This window comes from Hydra vulgaris, chromosome 02 (genome assembly GCF_038396675.1).
Source record: "Hydra vulgaris chromosome 02, alternate assembly HydraT2T_AEP".
Lineage (NCBI taxonomy): Eukaryota > Metazoa > Cnidaria > Hydrozoa > Anthoathecata > Hydridae > Hydra > Hydra vulgaris.
The window spans coordinates 70,682,095-70,695,933 of NC_088921.1; the positions used below are offsets into that span (position 1 = coordinate 70,682,095).

At 29.3% G+C, this 13,839-nt stretch overlaps 1 protein-coding gene across 1 annotated transcript in view; it reads right to left on the bottom strand.

The window, feature by feature from the left end:
* The window catches only part of LOC124812786 (uncharacterized), a 40,022-nt gene that overhangs the window by 25,864 nt on the left and 319 nt on the right, over positions 1-13,839 (bottom strand). The gene's annotated exons all lie outside the window — the stretch shown is intronic.

Genomic DNA, 13,839 nt, shown 5'->3' on the forward strand with positions numbered 1-13,839 from the left:
CAAGTTTTGCTTGGTAATTAATTGGGTGATCTCCGTTTGCAGGAAATTCAAAGTGAATAATATCTTTTTTACGTAAAAATTTAATCCCAGTTATCCTGAAGCATTTTAAGTAGCGGTTCAATTGGCCCACTATGGTTTCCAATAACTGCTTCCCAGACGTGTTTAATGTATAACTCATAAATGTGGTGTCGACAAGCAGCCCATAAAATTGCATGGCCGATATCCTTCTCAATTAAAGCCGCATATCCTGCTTTCCAGCCAGTGTTACTAGTGGTAGTGTCAAAGCAAAATGTAATCAAATCATCAAGTAGCTTTCATAATTGAAAATGGTTGATAAATTGATCTTTTTGGACTTCACCAATAGCATTTGGGATTGAAGGAATCCCGAGAACTTTGGGATCTGAATCTTCAGCCAAACCATCCCATCCACTTGCTAGGATGGCAACATGTTTTTCTTTCTTTCGTGTAAAAAAAATTAAAAATAAAGTTACCTTTAGATTATTATTCTACGTATAAAGCAATGTCTTAATAGTTTTACCGTTAAGCGATGAAACAAGTTTGATATCCAAGTGGCCGCATGGATAAAGTTAACAGTTGCATTCATAATTATATTTTAATTGATGAACTTGACGTTCTTGTTTTTTCTTTTGTTGACAATGAACATTCGATTTTGAAATATCAAACTGTCAAGGGGAGCGTCTACAGCTTTAACTATTTTTGCTTCAATAGCGATTGTACCTCTAATGCTTAGGTGTAAGCGATCGGATACTTCGTTAAACAATATAGTTAGCGTCTTTGTCTTCAACTGAGAAATAAATTTCTTTTTTGATGACGTTTGGTAAAATTCATCATCTTCTAAGCTTATTGTGTTTTCACTATCCTCCCTAAGAATTTTTTCAGCATCTTCACTCAGAATAATATCTCATCTTCTTTTAGATAAATTATCTTGCGTTGCTCTCTGCTGTTCAAGACGTTCAGCACGATCATGTACTTTTTTTTTCTCTTTGGTGCAAAATATTATCTCGATCAAGCATGTGGCCAACCTTAAAAAAAGGCATATCAAAAATTGTACATATTGTACACCTCGAAAAAAGTAGAATTGCTAAGTAATTTTGCTTTTAAGTTGAAATTCGAGATCTCCGTAATATTTTGTAGACTTTAGATCCTGAAATATCACACAGCTGATTTATTGATGGAATGAACTTTTCACGTGTCTTCTCTGTGCACCTTTGTTTCTATTTTCTTTATAATTTTCCATTCAACAAACACTTTTAAGAAGTAGCTGTGACATTTGCTATCTGGCTTGATTGGAATTCTCGTTCTCCCCAAAATCTCTTTAAGCTCAATTAAAATTGAGTTAAAAATATCACGGGATGAAGACGATACTTTTCCACCAATATTTCCAGCTTCTCGTCGGTGCAAATATCTTCTTAATAGACCAACTTTTAGTGGAAGTTTTGAACCAACTAAAGTTTTTTTGAGACCAAATCTAATAAATTCGTCTTGATGATCTTTTCTTGTGTATAAAATTTTTTCCAACTTCAGACTTTTTCATTTTTTAACTAGTACACTTGAAAACTTGAAAAATCAAAACTGAAATAATACAATACTACTGCTAGCCGTTCTGAATTGCACGCTTGCTTCAGAATCATTAAACTCCGGTAAAAATCAATAAACTCCGGTAAAAACCAATAAACTCCGGTAAAAATCAATAAACTCCGGTAAAAATTAGCTGTTATTAGCCTTACGTTGTCATAACAGAGTACATATAGAGTAATATGTTAATAGTATTTTTGATATGCCAGGAAATTTACAGATAAATTTATGTATTTATTTTATATTTTTGATATGCCAGGAAATTTACAGATAAATTTAAGGGAAATTTACAGATAAATTTATGTATTTATTTTATATTTTTACTACATTTGCATTTTTGCTGACAGATCTACAAACTGCAGCGAGAATTTAAAAATTTAAACTATATTGGCGAAATGACCGAACTTGATACTGTGCCACCCCTAAATATTTTTCTTTCAGCCCAGTTTTTTTTACCTGTAATACTTTACTCAATTAAAAATAACAAACGAAAAGTTCTTGAATGAATTTTGAAAAATTAACAGTGAAATCTTGAAAAAAGTTGAAAAATAGGTGCGAAAACTATAACTTACTCAAATTATCCCTAAATAATGTTTGATTGCCCCAAAATGTTACAACAGTTATATTTTAATCATTATGCACCTCACATAAAAAGTTTAACTCAAAATTAAAAAAAAATGCGGAAACGGGATACCCTATAGTCAGCATCACACTAAAAATATGCATACTGCTGAGCATCACACTAAACATATGTGTATAGCTAAGTATCACAGTAAAAATATGCGTACTGCTGAAGGACGTTAGTTAAGCATTCCTTTTTATTAGATAAGGAAGAGCTTGGATATTTTATCAAAGTGTGCGCAATGATAATTTTTCAATTGATTTTGGATGTTTTCAGTATCTGAGAAAGTATTAATTTGGTTGTCTTTGCTGATAATTGATTCCCAACAAAGTATACAAATAAACCTATTTACTCCTTATTCTACAACCACAACTCTAACTACTGTGTCACGGTTGTTTATAGTTTGATATCAGATTTATTATTTATTTTGTTATTCAACAAAGTTTTGGTTACAGCTCTTTGCACTTTGACTAAAAATAAGATTTCCTATGCGCTTTTTATTTTCCTAAAATGTTGTTTTTCTATTAACATTCTTTATCTTGTTTTTCTATTGACATTCTTTGCCATCTTCATCTTGTTTTTCTACTGACATTTTTTGCCATCTTCAAACATTCTTTTTTTTTTCTATTAATTATGATTATGGTATTTTTTATGATTATGATTATGGTATTTTTTAAAAATAAATTAAACTTTTAAACGTTTTGCAAAAGGGCTGCAACATTTTTTTGTGCCAAAAATTAAAAATAAATTTTAAATTTTTTAGTACTTGCGTATATGACTCAGCTTTTTGAGCGATATTGGAGCTTTGTGGTAAACTCCGTTACTGAGCATCACTTTTCGCTTTATTTAAAAAAAAATGAATATAAGGAAAATGGTTTAAAAACTATTAAAATTATATCCCGTTAGATAAACCTGCAACTATATGATTTCAAAAGAATGAAAATAACTAAAACAACATTAAATTGAAATTTCTATAATGCTTTGCAAGACATTTTGAAACTAATGCATTTTTACAAACTCACCTTAAAAAATATTCTGTTATACTTTATATAAACTTATTTATATACAAACAATAAACTTGTTTACACAAACAGTAAACATGTTTATACAAACAATAAACTTGTTTATACAAACAATAAACTTGTTTATACAAACAATAAACTTGTTTATACCAAAACAAATTTGATTATACTTACAATCAACTTGTTTATTACTTTATATATAAAAGCTTATATATATTTACAACTTTAGTTTATTTTGCAAAGTTCTTAATGCTACTTTAAAATTTTTTTTAATTTTATTTTTATTATTAATTTTATATTTTAAAATTTTAATATTTTTTTCGGCTTGGTGAAGCCGTAGACACTTAAATTGATCAATAAAAATCCAAACACTTCATTCCTTGCAAGAAGTTCATATTTTGAGCTTATTTTTTACATTCAAAATTCTGTAATAAATGTTTTGATTAATGATGCCTTTAGATTTTTCAGGATATAGGAATTTACTATAAATATTTTTAGACATAGTAAGCGAGAACATTTACAAGTGAAGACTTATGAACAAATGATTTCCAAGTTGAAGTGTTCAAAAAAGTTTGAGTTGAAGAAAATCTCATGTTTAAATTTAACTTTTATAAATTGTTGAATAAAAAAAAAAGAATTGCGTTATTAATAAAGTAAAAATCAACCTAAAAATTTTTGGCAAAGTGCTGCATGATAATTTGATGCTCCTAAAGGTAATTTTACCTTAGACATACAGGTATAGATACTTTGCGACTGCAGTCTCCACGCTTAAACGTCTTAGAGACGTAGGCAAGATTTTTTGATGTTTCCGGTATAACACTTTCGAGCATTGTGCAAACTTCAAATTTTAATCATTTCATATTTTTTTACTTTTTTGAATTTAAGACCATCAACAGAACTCCCCTCAAAATGAAGGAGTTGTAAACTATATATTTTAAATGCTTAAACAAAATTATATAAAATTTAAAATCTTTTGATGAACATTTAGTGAAAAATAGTATTAAAAGAAAAAATATAATTAATAATTGATGTCCCCCTGTATTGGGGTAAAGATGGAAACATTTTTAAGTGTTTTTGTTTGTAGACAATGTTTATTAATTAAGTTTTTAAACATTTTATGGCTTTTTAAGTTATTCAAAAGATGGTTTGACATTCCACCTCAAAACGTTCCACGTCAAAACATTCTACGTTAAAAACATTCCATGTCAAAAACTGTTTATAATAATTTAAAGATTTTAATTTTTCTTCTTTTCTTAATTTTTCAAAGCACGAGTGTTGTGAGAACTTTGTTACAATTTGGTCCTTGGATTATTATTTTAAACTAAATTGTTTTAAAGATTTACTTCAACACTTGGGAAAAATTCTAGTTTTTTTGCATCCAGAAAAGTTAGTATTAAATCTTAATTTGATAAACATTTTTCAGAACATTGCTGCACAACATTACCTTATTCAGCCTTACCTTGAAGTAATTTTTTAGTAAAAAAGGTTAGTAGTGAAATAGTAGTGAAGCCACTTAACATTAACAAAATGAATAGCAGCTAAACGATAATGTCCATTACCGAAAGAGTGTGTTTATCATTTTGTAATATGTCCAAATGGATTAATTTTCTCATAAAAAGAGTAAAATTTTTCGTGTTATGGTTATAAGAAATTTCTTTTAACTGTCTTTTTATAAAAAAAAATAAAAAGCAATATCATGAAACTACATAAACTATAAAAATTATTATTTAAGGATTGTATGACGTTCGGTTTTAAGAAAAAGAAGCATATAACATATGCTTCTTTTTAGCAGGACTACTTGAAACCGCGTCACACACACAATTGTAAGCATATATTTTTATATATTATATAAGAATATCTGGTTACATAAGTGTATACATTTGTAAGCATATATTCTTGTATAGTATATTGGTTAGAAATATCTGCTTGCACATGTGCGCGCGTGTGCTTGTTTGTGAATGTAAGAGTGTGTGCATATTTAACCACTTCCATACCTTAAAAAAAACCATTCAATACCTTAAAAAAAAAGATATTCCTAGAAAAGCATTATTAAGTTAATGGTGTCCATAAGTTTATGTTTATGAAAATTTTTTATTATTAGTACTCCATATGTAACAGTTGATTTTGAATTAATTATTTTGAGCATTTGAATGTTTGGAATGTATCGTGTAACATTAGATTCGTATTATTCATGTTGTTTTCAAAAATGCTATTCTTAGCCATTTGACCATTTCGTACCTATTCTTCTTAGCTTGACCAGTTATGCCTTTCGTACCTAGTCTTTTTATTAATGAGCTTTACGGAGCGTTAAAAAAAAAATCATACTTTTTTGTATTTTCAAAATTTTGTTAAAATTTAAAAAAAAAAAAAAATTAAAAGAAAACATTTTAAACTTTATTAATGTAAAATAATTATGTAAATATTTTGTATTAATAAAGCAAAGTAAAATTTTTAAACAACGTTTTAAACTTTTTAAAATTCTCAGACTCCGTTAAACTTAATGTAATGAAAATACGGCCGCAAAGTTGTGTAAAGCTGTGCAAAGATGTGTAAAGTTGGCAACTGAAAATTTTCCTCTTCTAAACAAAACTGTAGTTTAAGTTTTTTTTATAATGAAAGTCTTATATAAGATTTTATGAGATGTTGATAATTTTAAGAGATGTCGCTACTCATTCTTCATTTTAAAACTATTTGATTGGAAATATTTGTGCGAGAAATTTAAAATTTTGTTACTTTTGTTACTTTTAATTAACATTTTAAAATTAGAGTTGTGATGCATGGATTCTTTAATTTTTAATGAATAGTTAAAAATTGAATCCAATTTCATGGATGCAATTTTTAATTTATTTAAAAATTGTAAACCAACATTTATGAGAATTTGAAATCACTTTACGTTGTATCAACAGCTAGCGGTACTAGAGCAGTAAGGATGTAGTAAGGATGTAGTAAGGATGTAGTAAGGATGTAGTAAGGATGTAGTAAGGATGTAGTAAGGATGTAGTAAGGATGTAGTAAGGATGTAGTAAGGATGTAGTAAGGATGTATTAAGGATGTAGTAAGCATGTAGTAAAGATGTAGTGAGGATGTAGTAAGGATAGATTTTATTTTTTTAAATATAGATGAAACTACTATAGAGTTTTTAATTGATTCAGAATTGGTTAATGATTTTAAATAATTTTAACAAATTTAAAAACGGCAAGTTATTAGTCGAATGCTATGGATAAAACCACCGAATTATTCTACAGCAAATTACGACAAGTCAATGAAATTTTCTTTTGACGATTATCCGCCGAAATATATTTTATAGCGATGTGAAACAAGAATTTGAAAAAGAAATTAGTTTAACAAAAGACACTAAATCTGGATGTAATTCTGTTGAAGCTCTCATTGAAAAATTTATCATCGTTTATCATTTATAGCTGTATAAAAATCAGTGTGATTTAATTGAATGGTTTTGACAAAATTTAAGAAAATAAATTTGAGTTCTCTAAAAGATATGTTAGCACTCTGTTTCCTTTTAAAGTTGAAGTAGCAGAAAAGATGCCACGTTACTTGCAACACTATTATCATTACTTGCAACACTATTTTCACTACTAACTCGCAACACTATTGTCATGTGTTTGATGAAAAAAATTGAACTATTGTATTGAATAAATAAAAGAAATTTTAAATTAGGTTATATTTCTGAGATGTTTTACTCATGCACATAAACTACTTAGTCAACACAAGACGTGTTTAAGACGTATTAAAACGTCTAAAACACGTCTTGTGTCCACTGGGCAGGGAAAAAATAAAGCGATGGTTTCACATTTGATGTTTCTGCATAATTTATTTTCATCAAAAGAATATAAATGGTTTTTTAAATTTTTTTGTAAGAAATTCAATTATTTATAAGTTTTAATAAATATAAATTATTTATAAGTTTTACTTGATATAACCATACGTCGAAGAACTAATGAAGCGATTTTCTTTCGGAATAAGATCTAGAGTTTCCCTTTATTTCATAAAGCTCTTCTAATTAGCAAATCAACGGAGAGAAATCGAGTATTTTCAAGATCCAGATTTATGTTGTCAAAAATTAGAACAACAATGAAGATGATGAATGTTATTGCACTTTAAAAGAGTTTTAGTTAATTTTAGTTTAATGTTATTTTTGTTTTTATTTTAGTCTGATTTATCAATAAATATCAAATAAACTGTTTTCATAAATAAAGGCAGTTTTTGAAAATTTTCAACACGTAGTCGATATATTCGAATAAGTAGATTAATTTAAAAATATCATTCTAATAATTGAATTAATTTTAAAATGTCGTAAAAATAATTAACTAAATTAAAAATGTCATTCGAATTATTAAAATAATTTAAATAATTCAAATTTTAATAATTCAAATTCAAGTTCAAGCATTGTGCAAACTAGAAGCCTGGGAAAAACTACTGTGCATTATGCAAACTATATTTAAATATTTTCATGTTGATACAAAACAAAAACTTATAGCATTACAACTGCAGTGATTGAAGCCTGGGAACAAAAGTATTCCAAAATTCTGGCACTACCCCAAATATGCCAGCAATGAACAAATTCTTATTAGTTTTTTATATTTTTTATAAATTTAAACTCATTAACAGGTTTTAAATTTTATTTATTTCTTCTTCAAATTTAGTTTTTATTAAAGAATAATTTTAATTTGGAAAATTTAAGTAAAATATTGTTCAGAGTTTCGTTTTTCAAATTACTTTTATATTTATTTTCCTTCAATAAAAAAAAAGTTTTTCAGCGATGTCTGTATTGTTGTAAAAAAGTTGTGTTTTTTTTTTTTAATTTAGTGAATATCTTCATTTTTAGATTATCGTAACAAAAATACTTATTTGTAAGTATACAGTCATGTAAAAGTTTTATTAAAGATTTCATTATGAAATATTTAAGTTAATAAAAAGTAGATCAAATTTAAATTGAGTTATCAAGTGTTTTAGAAAAAAATTTGATCATTTATTTTATTTTTGAAAATTTTATTGGTAAAAATAAAAAATAATTTGAAAAACATTGTACCAGTAGCAACTCTTGCATAGGTAAAAAAATTGGTAGTGAAACTATAGGTGGGGGAAAAATATCGCACAAATATGGCATATGCTGTATAGCACCGACTTCTAAGTAAATTCTAAAGTCAACAATTGCAACCAACTTTTCTTAAAAATCAACTCACTTGCAACCAACCTTCCTAAAAGTCAACTCATATTTAACCAATCTTCAATATTGTAATTCCAACTCATATTTAACAAATCTTCAATATAGTAACTCCGATTATTCAAATGAAAATTCAAAATGAAGTTAAAAAACAATTATAATTGATCTAGCAAATTGCTGCAGAAACAAATATTTTGCATCTAACAAGAAAAAAAAAAGAAAAAAATTGACATGTCATTATTTCAAGGAGGATTCAAGTGAAAACTTAACTCAAGCTACAGAACTTCTTAGCAACTCAATATCATTACAAAATTAATATATATACATATACATATATATATATATATATATATATATATATATATATATATATATATATATATATATATATATATATATATATATATATATATATATATATATATATATATATACACATAGGCTAAGGTGGGGTAATTCGACTCCCTTCAAAAATATGGCAAAATACAGAGAATCTATAAAACTTTAAACACCTTTGATTCATGTTTATGATTGCTACCTTCTTGTGTCTTACAATGTGTATGCTTTCTGTATCCATATTGCTTTATAAATTTTATTTACAAGACTTTATTTGGACGTCCGAAATCATCTTTAATGTAAATACCATATATGTACTTTGTAATATGCATTTTTAAAGATAACTTAGATGAGTTTATTTAATCACTTATATTTTGGATTTGTTTAGTGTGTATTTTTATTTCGTATAAAAACTGCATTTATTTTGCATTTATTTCATATAAAAACTGCATTTATTTGCATTTATTTCATATAAAAACTGCATTACAACTGATGTATTTTTAATAAATTGTTTCCAGTTTAGGATGTTGAATGCTGGATCTTCTTGACTCAATGCATGGGTTTTGTTTGTGTCTCTGTTTTTATGACTAGGCAACTCATTCTATTATCTGCCAATGAGGGTACAGCTTTAAAACTCAGTTTTATGATTCTGAGGCCGGCTGGTAATCAGGTTTCCCAAACTCTGTGGTAGCTCTCAGAGAGGCTGATTCCATTTACAGCTGAAAAATATCAAAGTATTAACAGTGCCATGTTGCGCATGGATGGTGTCTCTGTTTGTACTTTTGGTGTGCATTGCGGAGGCCGCATTTGTTACGGCTTAGGGTTTATTAATAGTAATGAGGCAATTGCTTGAGCTATTAAATAGTGTTCTGAATACTAACTATGCTTTGAGTCAAGTTCTTCAACAAATTTAAAAGGGAATAAAGTAATAAAAAACTATAAAACACAAAAAACCATCATCATTACTAAGTTCTCTAAACCTATCATTCACTAATATTTATGGTCTTTGAAGTAACTTTTCTTCTGTTGAGTTTTATCTCTTGCATAGTTCACCAGACCTACTTGCTCTTTGTGAGACTAATCTGAATTCAGCTGTCTCCTCTTGCGGTCTTAGTTTTGATGGTTATCTTCCTTTAATTCGTAAAGACTCCAATAGTCACATGCTTGGCCTGGGCATTTACATTCGTAAAAGTTCACCCATTTGTCGTGAAATTAGGTTTGAATCCACAGACTATTCTTTCATGTGCTTTTGTTTAGCACCACTTCACTCTATTACCTTTCTATTTTTTATATATCGCTCTCCTTCATCTCAAGACTGCACTCTTTTTGATGTTATTTCTAATCATATTGACCAAGCCCTCTCTCTTTATCCATCAGCTAATATAGTTATTGTCCTTGACTTTAATGCTCACCACTCCGAATGGCCTGGCTCTATTGTGAGTGGTTCTGCAGATATTAAAGCCCACAAGTTTTGACTTTCTCAATGTCTAACTCAAATAGCCAACTTTCTAACTCGCTTTCCAGACAACCCGAATCATTACCCTTCTCTACTTGACTTATGTCTTGTTTCTAATCCTAGGCAGTGCTTAGTTTCTCCACATCTACCCTTAGGTGCTTCTGATCACAGTTTGATCTCTCTAAAACTTTATCTCATTCTTCTTCACCAACTGAATCCCCCTATTATTGTACCTCTTACAACTACCTTAAAGCTGACTGGGATTCTTTCCGTGATTTTCTTCGTGATGGCCCATGAGTTGAAATCTTTCGTCTTCCTGTCGACAAATGTGCTTCTTACATAACTTTGTGGATTCAGGCTGGCATAGAGTCTTTTGTTCCCTCTCGACAATTCCAGGTTAAGCCTCCCTCTCCTCCATGGTTTTCCTCACACTGTGCAGCTGCGATTGCTAATCGAAACCCTTACTTCCATATCTATCAGCAAAACAATTCTCCAGAAAACAGACGTCTGTTTATTACTGCTAGAAACCATTGTAAAATGGTTTTGTCTAAAGCCAAAGCCCGCTATTCTCAGGTCATTAAATCTCGTATCTTATCTTAAAAATTAGGCTCTCATGACCTTTGGAGAATCTTTAACAGTATTAATAAAAAGGGAAAATCTTTAATTCCACCTCTCTTGTATGGTTCAGACTTTTTCACCTCACCTAAAGACAAAGCTGAATTGTTTGCTAAAAACTTTTCATCAATATCATCTCTGGGTTCTACTATTTGCGTTCTACCTGATATTGCCAACAAACAGGTTGATCCATTGCTTGACATTCGTATTACTTCAGTTTCTGTATCTAAAGTGATTTCTTGCTTAGACTCTTCTACAGCTTGTGGCCTGGACTTCAAAGCTGTCGTCTATACTCTCAAAGTTGATTCAGGATGTGCTTATCAAAGTTTTGTTTTCCAGCCTGTTGGAGAGCGGCATCCGTTATCCCTATCTTCAAAATTCTGGAGAGCAATCTGATTCGTCTAACTACCGTCCAATTAGTCTTCTTCCTATCATAAGCAAGGTTTTTGAATCTTTAATTAACAAATACTTTCTCATCAAGAATCTAATAACTTACTTTCTGACCATCAATATGAATTTCGATCTTCTCGTTCTACAGCTGATTTGCTAACAGTAATAACTGATAGGTTTTATTGTACATTAGATAAAGGTGGAGAAATCAAGGCCATCGCTCTTGACATTTCAAAAGCTTTTGATAAAGTTTGGCATGCTGGTCTTCTCCATAAGCTTTCTTCTTATGATGTATCTGGCAACATCTTTAAGATTATTAAATCCTTTATTTCTAATCGTAGTATAAAAGTTACTGTCGTCTATACATTCAAAACTATTTAACAAGTGCTTATCAGAGTCTTGTTTTCCAGCCTGCTCGAATTCGGCATCTGTTATCCCTATTTTCAAAAATACTGGAGAGCGATCTGATTTGTCTCATAAGTAACATCCAATAACTACCGTCTCATAATTCTTCTTCTTATCATAAGCAGAGTTTTTGAATCTTCAGTTAACAAACACTTAATCTCTCATCTTGAATCTAATAACTTACTTTCTGGTCACCAATTTGGTAATAACAGTACTAACTAATAAATTTTATCATTCATTTGATAAAGGTGGAGAGGTTAAGGCCATTGCTATTGACATCTCTATCGCTTTCGATAAAGTTTGGCATGCTGGTCTGCTCCATAAGCTTTCTTTTTACGGTGTATCGGGTAAAATCATTAATATTATTGAATCCTTCCTTTCGAATTGTAGAACAAGAGTTGTCCTCGATGGACAGCACTCTTCTGCTTATTCTGTAACTTCAGGGGTTCCGCAAGGTTCTATCCTTGGCCCTTACTCTTTTTAATTTACATTAACGATCTTCCAGATATTCTCACATCTAAGGTAGCATTGTTTGCTGATGATACTAACATTTATTCTTGTCGTGATAAGGAACCAACACTCTTTGATTGTTTGGGGGGTGGGGTGGGGTTTTGGTGGGAGAGGAGCCAATTAAGCTTAAAAAGGATTTCACTTCTGCTACAGCTTGGGGCTCACAGCGGCTGGTGAACTTCGATACAGATAAAACTCAATTTTTTCAGCCAATCGTTATCGCAATAAGTTGGATCTTCCAAATCAGTTGCAAAATTAGCATCTGCTAAGGTTGCATCTCTTTATCGAGCTCTTCACTCTCTTACTTCGGATTCTATATCTCTATAAATCTCAAATCCGGCCATTTATGGAATACTGTTGTCATATCTTTGGCGGATCTTCTAATGATGTCCTTTTTCTTTTAGACAAGGTGCAAAAACCTTTGTACCTTGTCGAAAAGAGAAAGGGCCTTTGCTTGTAAGAAACCCTAAGTAAAATGCCATTTATAAAGTATTAAAAACAATATTACTTATAATTTCATAAAATTAAGTCATGAGTCAAAGTTCTAGCAACGGCAAGGGAAAAAAGAGGAAAAAAGCACGGCTTAATGATGCCTCAGAGAAATCTGAACCAAATCTGTGTATTATTTGTGGGGTAAGTGTTTACAACCCCATAGTATGTGACCTTAGCGTCATGTGCGACGTCTGCGATGAGTAGTGTTGTCCAATAATTTGGAATTTTATTGCGTGTGATGCATTCCGGGCTTAAAACTTAACGCTATCTCAATCCTATCCTTTTGTAAAATAATTTTTTCTGTTCTTTTTTTTTGCAAAAAATTTATTATTTATTGTGTTAGTAACATTTATTGTAAATATTTGTAATATAACTACTTTTTGAAATTTTTTCAGAAAGGAGTGGAGCCGCCCCGATTCTGAACATGTTAAATTTTCAAAAAATATATATTTTTTCTTTTGCTAAAACTTGATTTTTGCTTTAAAGTTTATTTGATATTTGTAAATAGAAAAAATTGAGGAGGAGTGAAGAGGAGAAATGAATTTTTTTGTTTTTGGATTATATATAGCTATTTTTAAGTATTTAAGAAAAGCAGGGGATTGAGTTACCCCACCTCGCCCTATATATATATGCGATTTGTATATATTTTAATTCAGCTCAAAATTCTCTATAGTATAGAGAAATTTGAGCTGAATTTAAATATATACAAATTGCTTATATATTAGGCAAAGTGGGGTAATTCAAAGTGGGGTAATTCAAAGTGGGATAATTCAAAGTGGGGTAATTCCGATTTCAAAAATAAAAAAAATCAACTGAAATAGCTAAGAGTTTTAATTTTTGTTTACAAGAAGACTTCAAGCTATAGACCAGAGCTTGAAAAAAATAAAGGAAAAAAAAAAAATATATATATATATATATATATATATATATATATATATATATATATATATATATATATATATATATATATATATATATACAATCTTTTTCTTATAAAAAAAAATTAATTAACTCTTAATTATTTCAATTGATCTTAAAAATATAAAATTAAAAATATAAGGCATTACGAACATAAAACATGTACAACAAAACAATTTAAACGCAGCAATAGAGAGCAAACAACCCACCTGAAAAAACAGTTAAAGATATGCGTTAAACAAACAAGTAAACATAAAGACAGCAAACAAGCGAACCAATAAAAAAGAGTAACAAA